Source organism: Lontra canadensis, unplaced genomic scaffold, assembly GCF_010015895.1.
Source record: "Lontra canadensis isolate GAN:19392208 unplaced genomic scaffold, GSC_riverotter_1.0 scaffold37, whole genome shotgun sequence".
NCBI classification, from domain to species: Eukaryota; Metazoa; Chordata; class Mammalia; order Carnivora; family Mustelidae; genus Lontra; species Lontra canadensis.
In genome coordinates this window covers 4985138-4996985 of record NW_022631031.1, presented here as the reverse complement: position 1 = coordinate 4996985, position 11848 = coordinate 4985138, and the positions used below count along the sequence as shown (strand labels likewise).

Sequence of the window (11848 nt, the reverse complement as noted above, 5' to 3'; positions counted from 1 at the left end):
AAATCCCTTTGCTCCACATAAGCATGTATCTTTCTGTCCTTCATCAGTAGAAGCCTAGATGCCGCACACTCTCTATCTGATAACTCAAGCACATTCTATGGGTTATCTCCTTCCATCTTCCTTTTCTGTGGCTGTTGTTAGTTTTTCCTCCTACATTTAACCTTTCAAAGCTGGTGTTTGTCATGCTTGGTCCTGAGCTCTTTAAGTCTTCCTTTTATAATTCTCCTCCTACGTTACCTCACTCTTCCCTGTGGCTTTAAGTTCCCCTCTATCTCAACAATGCTTACCTTTGTATTTCCAGGCCCACTGCCTCTCTTGAGCTCAAGTGTCATATGTGCAATGTCTATCCAGTAGCATCGTTAACATATCCTATAGATTTCTCCAACTTAACGAGTCTAAAATCCAGTCTTGATCCTGGGCCCTGCTTTCCAACATTGGTTTCTCTCTCTCAGTCTTTATATCTCTGTAAGTGATATCATCTAGCTGCATAAACCGAACACCCAGGAAATTATCCTTGAATCCTTTTGCTCTCACACATTCCCTGCACCCAATCTATCACAAAAATCTGGTCATGTCTGCCCCTAAAAGAGGTGGCAATTCTACGTTTCTCCATTCCATTGTTCATCTCCTCTGTCCAGGTGTCATCACTTTTCACCTAGTTTCCAACATTGCTCTTTTAACATCTTTCATCCTTATAAACCATTTCCTCCTGCAGCAACCAGAGTGATCAGTTGAAATTTTTAGTCAACTCTATCCAATGATGTTCTATTGTACATAGACACAAGTCTTGCAAATGACAGTACAGACAAAAGGTTGATATCCAGGATCTATAAAGAACTCCTCAAACTCAACACACACAAAACAGACAATCATATCAAAAAATGGGCACAAGTCTAAATTTCTAACCATAGGCTGTGATGCCTGCAGGTGACCCACACCTACATAGTCATACCTTTCTCTTCCTTCTTCCCTGGCCCTCCAGTCACAGTGCCTTCTTTTTCTTCCTGAAACACAACAACGCAAAAGATTCTTTTTTCCCTCAGAGCTTTCAGATATATTTCTTCTGTTTAGGATGTTCTCCCACTCCACCTGTAATACTCAGAGGGGGCAGTTAACACTCTGCAATCAGCCAAGTTAGGATTCACAAGTGACCACCTGGAGGAACCTGGGTAGCTCTTTCTCCTCCCCCTGAAAGGCTGTAGCTGAGATCATAAGGGTAGCACCTTTGCGGGGCACCTAGGCGGCTCAGTCAGCTAAGGGACCAATTCTCAATTTCAGCTCAGATCATGATCTCAGGGTCCTGGGATTGAGCCCTGTGTTGGGCTCCATGCTCATTGCAGAGTCTGCTTCAGATTATCTCTCCCTCTTCCACTGCCCCTCCCCACTCTCTCTGTCTAAAAATAAATAAATAAAATCTTTAAAAAAAATGCTACACCTTGGCTAGATAATATGTCATAAATGTAACCTTGTAATTACTTCATTAAATGTTACTGAGTCACATGTTTCTCATTACTCTTTCACAGCATTCCTGGGTTACCTGTTATAAAGAGGGACTTACACTTTTGCAAACTGATGGTCAGCAAAGTGCAGTGGTTAAGAGCCTGGTGGAGCGGTGGATAGGAAGGAGGCTGACAGCTGAATTAACCAGGGTCGGGCGATGCCAAGAACTCAATAAACATGAGGACAAAGGGTTTGAATGAATACCTTAATGTTTTGGCTCTGGGAATTAATCTGGGTAAGTGACAGCATGAGGGGGGTAAAGGACATTGGGTCTTAGTGAGTCAATGGATTGTTGGATGAAGGGCACTAAGTGAAGCCAGCCGGTAAGAGAGGAAGTGATGGCAGAGAATAGGGGCTTATAGTTGAGGTTGTAAAGTACCTGTGTGAGGACAGGTGGAGGGCATAATTTTTGCATGGAAGGAGTCAAGGAACCAAGAGGCTAAGGTCTTTGATAGATCATCGTTGTGGCTATTGAGACACAATAATTGTGACAAGAGTAAGGTAGAACAGAGTGACCTGAAGCCTTAGACATTGAGAAGGGACCTGAGGCTCTGGCAGGTGCCTGCCGCAAGGAGAGGCCATGGGTCAACTTTAAACCACAGCATTATGGGACACTTGGGTGATTCAGTCGGTTAAGCCTCCAACTCTCAGTTCAGGTCTTGATCTCAACTTGTGTCTTGACCTCAGGGTTGTGAGTTCAAGCCCTGCATTGGACATGGAGCTTACTTAAAAGAAAAATAAGTAAATAAATAAGTAAACCATGGTATTATTGTGAGAATATATATTTATATCAGCTTTCCTCTCTAGAAAACATTTAAATACAGATCATCTCTTTTAATATTTTTCTTAAGTCTGTGAAGTAGGATTTTGTGGGGAAAGACAACTAACATCTGTTCCATCTATTCTCTGGAGGAGGAACTATGCTGAATGTTTCTCATGTCGTATCTTTTATTTTCAAACCTACCCACTGCCTGGCAACTTTTGTTCTCCCAGGCATAGTCCTGGAATTAACAGTCTGCCTCACTGATCTATCAAGCTAATGAGAAGATCTGTTCTTTCTTAAAGACTTTTTGACCGCCATTCTCAACTTTTCTAGATTGGGGGGATAGTAACTAAAACAGTGTTAATTCTTTGGGGAAGACCCTGTTTGGGAGACTCTGAGCAGAAGTGGTCAGACAGGTTGAACCGGTGAGAGAGGATAAAATGAGAACATCAAGTTATGTGGTCTATTCAAGAATAACTTAAAAGAGGAGGTGAGAAATTAGGTAAGAATTGAGAGCAAGGTCTCACTACCATGCTTCTTGAGTGCTGGATAAGAGAGAGTTGGTAATCTATGTGTTTGGGCAACCCTGTCTGAGTCCTGAATCCTTCTGAATGCTCCCTCCGCCATAGAACAGAACCGTTCCATGCTCAAGAGAGCGTTCCCCAATTAGCCAGCACTTATTATACACAGACACTGAGCCAAGAACGTTCCGTTGTCTCTCAAGAATGGCTATTCTGATAAGCAGTCATGATGGATGCTTTTACCGAATATATCCTCACCCCCTCTTTCCTCTGCCCTTCTCTAAAACCTGAAAATCCCTGCCTGTGTAGATATTAATTACTAGTCTCTTTCCTTACAGGAGATAGAGACCAGATATTGTCTCGGGGGGATTTTATGAGCTTGATTTCACACAAGACGAATTTCTTTGTCCCTAAAACATGACTGAGAAAGCCTGCGTGTGAATTCAGTGAGGTCAAGCGACAGTAATTGCCGAGGTCAGGGCTCACACTTTGTATTCAGTGGAGCAAGTATGGGGCCTCCTGAGGGATAAAGACCCATCCCTCCTTTGAGGTTGTGGAATGTCTGAATGGAAAGAACAAAAACTTTGGGTTTAATTCCTTGTTTGCGTCGTTGCTAGATGTTCCGTGTTAGCCAATTTCCCACATCTCTCTTGTACCTTAATTCCCCACCCCTAAAATGAAGATGTGAGTAATATCTGCCTTATTGAGTTGTTTTTAGACATGAGGAGTTCATATACACTTTGTACTAATACACAGTAGGTATTTGGTTAACATAACTATTATTTTAAAGTCAGGAGGATCAGTGAATGCACGTATCATCTGAATTGTGTGTGCTTGTGGGATACGTAGGGATTCATTATCCCTATTAAATGCTCCAAACTGGACACAGCCAATGCTATTTTTAAACTACTTTGTATGTTTTAATGTTTCTCTCTCTCTCTCTCTCTTTTTTAAACAGAAGAGACAAGGAGATTATCCTACTATTTTTGTTTAACCTTTGGTATGCAAGAAGTCTTTTGAAGCCAGCAAACAGTTCTTCCTCAAAGCTAAGCGAGAGTGAGTGAGGAAAAGGCAGCAGCGGTCTTTCCCTTTGGTTCAGTCAAGGAAGCATGAACTGGACTGAATAAAAGAAGCTCGGCGAGGTTAGAAGCCTGGGCCACTGGGTCATCACAGACTCAAGCCAGAGCTGTCCAAAGAAGGATGAGCTGTATGTACTACTCCACCGTCACAATCCATCTCAAAATGGAGAAGACAAGATGCTGGCTAAGCTTGGCTTGCCGTCTCTTTGAATGCAAATCCCCTCTGATTTACAGTCAAGTTCCTTGAATGAATGAGAGAGAATACAATGGAAATTAGAAAAGTTTAAGTTAGATATTTGTTTCCTAAAAATGTTTTTCAAAAAAATTTTTTTTTCTATTTCCAAGGACCCTTGTGTATTTGGCTTGTCTTTTTTGGAACAAAGATAGACTCTGGCCTATGCATTGTGTTTCCTTGTTCCCTGAGGGCCTTACAGGGGTGTTATTCCTGCAAAGATTGCCTGATTTGACCACTTCGAGGCTGGGGAGATGGGCCTTCCACTCTTGCAGCATCATCCTGGTGTCAGGCAGTTATGTCTAGGAGCCAAAAGATAGGACTGAAGCCATGGTACCTTTTTTTTTTTTTTTTTAATTTATGTATCTAAAATCTAAGCTAGTCTCTCTACCCTAATGACTAAGCACAATAAATATTTTCTGAAGCAATGAAACAGGGACAAACTCTTCTCTCCGTGCATTCCAGCAACATTTCTGAACTGTCGATTTCTTTCAAGTGAGAGCACTTAAGAGTCTGTCCTCTCTAGAGGGGTAAGAGAGCATCACTCTCAGAGGGAGGGGCAGCACTGCCCGCCAGGGAAAGCAGCAGACCCTGCTCTCAGACTCTGGTTCTACTGGGAAACTAATGCAAGCAGTCGTATTATTTGCTTGACTTGGGGAAACCAAAGTGGGAATTCAGCTCAGGCTTTGGGGAGTTCATTTCTTTACATGGAGTTAATTTGGATATGGATATTGTAGATGGAGCAACAGCACGAACATGGGTTTCATGGGCAAGTGATGGCATGCATTATAGATGCACATAAATACCTTGCATGTATTATTAAAGCCTTGTTTTGTGTACATGTCACATAAATATTCAAATATTTTGCAAACTGATGCCCTCATAGGCAGAAACTGGCACTTTTGAAAATATACCTTGGCCATTTTAAATTTGGCTTTGATCCCTTTTAGATGACGCTAGAGATCTAATTCTTCATAGCCCTCCCCCTTCCTCATTGTCTTATAGCTCTGCTCCACCCGCTGGAGTCACTTTTCTGACTCCTGATATAATCAATGCTTGTGAAACCTTAGAAATTTTTTTTTTTTAGATTTTATTTATTTATTTAGTCAGAGAGAGAGAAAGAGAGTGCAAGCACAAGCAGGCAAAATGGCAGGCAGAGGCAGAGAGAGAAGCAGGCTCCCTGCTGAGCAAGCATTCCCGATGCCATGCGGGACTCCATCCCAGGACTTTGGGATCATGACCTGAGCTGAAGGCAGTGGCTTAACCGACTGAGCCACCCAGGTGTCCCGAAATGGTTTATTTTTGCCCTTAGCATCACAAATTAGAAAAAAAAAATTAACTTAGTGTGGCCTTGTATTGTTACATGGATAAACTTTTAAACTGGTCATGGCTCTAGAAGCACATAGGTTCAGGGTTCGTGAAGGTTGTAAAATGAATGAAATAGCCAGCATCGGGGAGGGAAGCTGGATGCCCTGCTCTGTCCTTTCCAAAGCAGCTCTACTGTATTGCTGCCAGCCCTGGTTTACACTCCACAGACGGACATCTGTGAAGTTCAGCCACAGAGAGAGAATGCAAAGACAGTGGGGCTGCGGACAGAGGAATTACAAGAAGGACTGGGCCTGAGCAGGCAGCAAGTTCAAGGCAAGAATAACTTGTTCTTCTCCAGAGTGAGGGAAAAACAAATTCTTTGGGTAATAATGAACTTTGTTTTATTGATGAACATTTATGAGTGTTAGGAGACAGAGTGTGTGGGCTGTCACCGGGGTAACAAGTGGGCCGTAGTTCAGCAGACTGGTAAATTTATGGTAAAATTTAGAGAGGATTCATCAGTATGCTTCAGTCTCCTCCATTCAGAGCAACATCAGGGGAGGCTGGGATGGTGAGTTCCACCGAGGGTCAAGGAGGGGAGGGTTGGGGGCAGCTGAGGAATCCAGCCTGAACCATCATCAGTTCATCAGGAAAGGGGAAGTGAAGAGTGAACAGAAAGAAAATATGGGAAAAGTAAAGTAGGACATGATGAAAAAAAAATTAAGGCTATTTTTAGACATACAAGTACAATGTGTGTAAAAAGAATCTCTGCATGACAATGACCAGATACTCTTGAGCCATGTTTGAGAATAAATCTCCAGTCCTTTGTAACCCTGGCCAGTACTTACGCAGGAAAGCACAGCTTCTTGAGGCTGTCATCTGATGTCTCAACCACACTAACCATTGGTTGATGGGTATGTAAAAGGAAAAGTCCTTTATTAAATATGCTCAGCAAATGTCTCATTGAGAAAAATAATTAGCTAATTATATCAGATTAGTACAGCATAGGAAGCCAGATTTGTAAAATCCTGAGTAAGGAGTTACTAAATTATAACCTATTCTATCAGGAATTTCTGTGGAAAGAATTAAGACATGTTATAATTAAATATGTTCCTAAATTTTCATTGATCAACAAAGAGAAGGCTGCTGCATTAGCAATATGTTCAAATTAACCAACTCTTCTGGTTTGTCAGTCTTCTAGAAGAGCCATAATCAACTGGTGTGTCTATGACTCATTCACAGTTTGTCATTTATTTTATATTTTAAAGATTTATTTATTGATTTATTTTAGAGGGGGAAAGGCAAGGGAGAGGGAGAGAGAAACTGAGGCAGATATGGGTCTCAACCTCATGACCCCCAGATCATGACCTGAGCAGAAACCAAGAGTCAGATGTTTAACCAGCTGAAGCACCCAGGTTCCCCACAATTTCCCATTTATTTTAATTTTGTAATGAGTTAATGTTTTATTTTTTCAAGATCTTATTTACTTATTTGACACAGAAAGAGAAAGAGAGCAAGAGAAAGAACAATAAGCAACAGGAGTGGGAGAGGGAAAGCGGCTTCCCTCAGAACAGGAGCCCAGTGTGGGGCTTGATCCCAGGATTCTGAGATAATGACCCTAGCCAAAAGCAGAAGCTTAATGACTGAGCCACCCAGGTGCCCCATGAGTTAATGTTTTAAAGTTAGAACTCCAACTTATGTCAGGGACTCTTGCAAATTATTTCCCTAAGATTAATCTAGTTAATGCTAATAAAAGGTTGGTGTTTGAAAAATAATAGTTTTTCATCAACCTGTGGGCCTCATGATTAGCAATTTTGTGTTGACATATTGACTTTTACGTCTTAGTAAAACTACAAATGCCAGTAAATGTGGCTGCTGAAATACAGGAAAGATTCTGTTGGCATCCTTGGAAAGAATTATAAAACAAACAAACAAACAAACAAAAATGACAAAGTCAGAAGTGACAGGAAGATCTTAGAAAGTGGATCACTTGAAACAGGTGACTTTCATATTATTTTCTCTCTCTTCACTGAAAACAATGGCTTCAATGCTCATCTTTTCCAGGAAATAGATGCTGAGCTTTACTAACAGGGCGTAGGAAGTTTCAGTGCTTTCACCACTCATTATAAACCAAGATTCTCTCACAGAAGTCCCCATTGGAATGCAAATTTGAACTTTTGTTTCCAGACCTCACATTCATGATAAAAAAGTGAAAGCTTTATTTCTCATAATGTTTATTTTATTCACATCTCAGGGAACAAATTGGTCTTTAAGTCTGTCTACCACTCGTTGACAAATCATAGAGGATGAGACCCCCCTAATTGATAGAATTAAGTGGAAGGGAATGGGAGTTGATGATCAACTCTCTTTCTTCTCTGCAGCCTCTATTTAACTATCTATTACCTATTAAATACTTTTGTGGCCTGCAGCAGCGTTCAGGCTAAGGCAACACTATCCCCAGATTGCCTCCACCAATGCCTGAGTATCATAGGAGTATTAGAATGGGGCCATCTCCACCCAACACAGAATTCCTCTAATGGTCAATCTTTTTATTCCAGGGCTTCACCATTAGTAAGTGAAGGTCTTCTCAGAGCTATGCTGTACTTGAGGCTCTTCCTCCCCAGTCCTCCTTCAACTACTCCTTCCCTTCCATGGATCAGAACCTCAGTGGTGTTTGAAGGTGCTCCTTGACTACTTCCGCCCTACTTTACTTTCACTTGACTTTTCCCTAATAAATCTCTTACACATCCAATTCTGTCTTAGCATCTGCCTAGCGTCTTAGAGGATCAAAACTTACTAATGAATTCAGAATGGTGGTTTTAATTAGCAAGAACTATAAAAATTTTTAAAAATCAAAAGAATAAGAAATTGTGTTTATAGACACTGAGATTTCTGACTTGTAAACAAACAGCCTTATACAAATGATGCAAACCAATTTTTAATTTCTGTTTGATCCAGAAGCCATCAAAAAAGTGAAATCTTGTCATTTGCAACGAGGTGGATAGGACTAGAGGGTATTATGCTAAGCGAAATAAGTCAATCAGAGAAAGACAATTATCATAGGTTCTCACTGATATGTGGAATTTAAGAAACAAGGCAGAGGATCATAGGTGAAAAGAGGAAAAAAATGAAACCAGATGAAACCAGAGAGGGAGACAAACCATAAGGAACAATCTCAGGAAACAAACGAGGGTTCCCGGAGTGGAGGGGGGTAGGGAATGGGGTGGCTGGGTGATGGACATTGGGGAGGGTATGTGTTATGTTGAGCATTGCGTGTTGTGTAAGACTGATGAATCACAGACCTGCACCCCTGAGAAAAAGTGTAAATTATATGTTAATAATTTAAAAAAATAAAACCTATTTCATATAAAAATTTTCTATTTAATCCAGTTGTCCCATGTAAACACAGCCAATGATATAAGGGATTAATATTTCCATCCAAAAAAATTCATGAATAGAATAAGTGAGTCTTCAAAATTTTGCTTATTTTGCATACTAAACTACATTCATCTCTCTCCTTTACTCACTTCTACATTAGATCCAGATTCTTTTTGAAATAAATTTATTAAAAACCCAATGAATCTGGATTTGCTAAAGTCTCTCAAAATAAAGTCACCTAAATAAAGCCTCTGTGACAATTTGAAAATGTTACTAGACTGTAGAATTCAAATGATATAGAGAATTTAAGGATTACAGTAAGCAGAGAATGTTAAAAAAATCTTTGTACCCATATTCTGCATTTATGTTCCAAATATTTACCAAGTCAGCAGCCAAATGAAAATGATTTTTACATAAACTGTGAATTGAAAAATTTCAAGTAACAAGGGAACTGCATTTAAATTTCTTTCATTTAAAAATAGTTATGGTTTTTACAAAATTTGTCATCTTATAATTTTATTTATTTATTAAATTAACATATAGTGTATTATCTGTTTCAGGGCTACAGGTCTGTGAATCATCAGGCTTACACAATTCACAGCACTCACCAGAGCACATACTCTCCCCAAGTCCATAACCCAGCCACCATATCCCTCCCTCCAACTTTGTTTCCTGAGATTAGGAGTCTCTTATGGTTTTTCTCCCTTCCTGGTCCCATCTTGTTTCATTTTTCCCTTCTTTCCCCCTATGCCTCCACCCTGCCTCTCAAATTCCTCATATCAGAGAGATCATATGATAATTGTCTTCCTCTGATTGACTTATTTGGCTTAGTATAATGCCCTTAGTATAATGCACATCGTTGCAAATGGCAAGATTTCGGTTTTTTGATGGTTGCATATTCCATTGTGTGTGTGTGTGTGTGTGTGTGTGTGTGTGTGTGTGTGTATACACACTGCATCTTCTTTATTCATTCATCTGTTAAAGGAGATCTAGGTTCTTTCCATAGTTTGGCTATTGTGGACATTGCTGCTATAAACATTCCGGTGCACATGCCCCTTCCAATCACTACATTTGTATCTTTAGGGTGAATACCCAATAGTGCAATTGCCTGGTCATAGGGTAGTTCTATTTTCAACTTTTTGAGGAATCTCCATACTGTTTTCCAGAGCAGTTGCATCAGCTTGCAATTCTCACCAACAGTGTAGAAATGTTCCCCTTTCTCCACATCCTTGCCAAGACCTGTCGTTTCCTGACTGGTTAATTTTAGCCATTCTGACTGATCTTACAATTTTAAAGGAAACAATAGGACATATCCTTTGAAAATGGCTGATTTTAAATCAATGGATTTTCCTAAAATTAAACATGATGTCTTTTATTTACCTCTAACATCACTACTCTAAGAACTATCCAATTCAAATCTAAAATCATGCTTAATTTCATTATTTGGGTACCAAACACCCCATTAAAAAGTCAACATATAAAATCAATCCATTTGATCATATGAAAGGAAGGTACAACTGATTATCTGCACTTCTTAAAGTCATTTTTGGAACACCTTGGAACATTTTTGGAAAGTCATTTTGGAACATTTTTGGAACAAAGTCATTTTAGAACACAGTGCACTGTTAATCATTAAACCTGGGTAAGAGGTTCTATCACTGATTCAGTGCTGCAGGTAATGTCACCACTGTTATTTATGCAAGGTTCCATCTTGTTACTCTGCTACCAACTTTCTCCCCTTCTAAATCTCACCTAATTCTTTACTTATTTCTTCGATTTTCCAGCTCTCCTTTTTCCCGTGTATCTGCTCATTTGTTTCCCTCACTGTTTATCTACCTCCTTTTTGATCCAGAGATCAAATAGATTCTTTTTTTTTTAATTTTTTTCAGTGTTCCAAGATTCATTGTTTATGCACCGCACCCAGTGCTCCATGCAATACATGCCCTTCTTAATACCCACCACCGGGCTCACCCAACCCCCCACCCCCCTCCCTTCCAAAACCCTTAGTTTGTTTCTCAGAATCCACAGTCTCTCATGGTTCATCTCCCCCTCCAATTTCCCCCAATTCACGTCTCCTCTCCAACTCCCAGTGTCCTCTCTTATTCTTTATGCTCCACAAATAAGCAAAGCCATATGATAATTGACTCTCTCTGCTTGACTTATTTCACTCAGCATAATCTCTTCCAGTCCCATCCATGTTGATACAAAAGTTAGGTATTCATCCTTTCTGATGGAGGCATAATATTCCATCGTATATATAGACCATATCTTCTTTATCTATTCATCTGTTGAAAGGCATCTTGGCTCTTTCCACAGTTTGGCAACTGTGGCCATTGCTGCTATGAACACTGGGGTACAGATGGCCCTTCTCTTCACTACATCTTTATCTTTATGGTAAATACCCAGTAGTGCAATTGCAGGGTCATAGGGTAGCTCTATTTTTAATTTCTTAAGGAATCTCCACACTGTTTTCCAAAGTGGCTGCACCAACTTGCATTCCCACCAATGGTGTAAGAGCATTCCCCTTTCTCCACATTCTCTCCAACAAAGACAAAGGGCTGATATCCAAGATCTATAAAGAACTCCTCAAACTCAACACACACAAAACAGATGATCACATCAAAAAATGTGCAGAAGACATGAACAGACACTTCTCCAAAGAGGACATACAAATGGCTAACAGACTTGTGAAAAAATGTTCATCATCATTAGCCATCAGGGAAATTCAAATCAAAACTACACTGAGATACCACCTTACACCAGTTAGAATGGCCAAAATCAACAGGAGATCAAATAGATTCTTAAGGCCAATATCTATTTCTCAATCTTCTCCTCCCTCTGTCTATCCAACTATAAATCAACACAACTTCTTTTCTATCTTCAGGGAATTCTCTCAAATGCTCCCTTTGGAGCTGTCCTCCAACTTTCTAGATTTCCTTCTGCACAAGCACCCTGAAATATATCCCTTATTCTGCTTCCATATTCTAGATCTTAGCCATCATTCAAAACAGTTTGAGGACATGTCAAGAACATAGCATCCTAAAAGGATCTAATGAGCAAGTTTACT

General features: G+C 40.1%; 1 long non-coding RNA gene across 1 annotated transcript in view; it reads right to left on the bottom strand.

The window, feature by feature from the left end:
• Positions 1-910: 910 nt before the first annotated feature.
• The window catches only part of LOC116874547, a 34951-nt gene continuing 24013 nt past the window's right edge, over positions 911-11848 (bottom strand). The window contains exon 3 of the long non-coding RNA XR_004384019.1: positions 911-1004. This is a non-coding gene — a long non-coding RNA (uncharacterized LOC116874547). The remainder of the gene's footprint in view (positions 1005-11848) is intronic.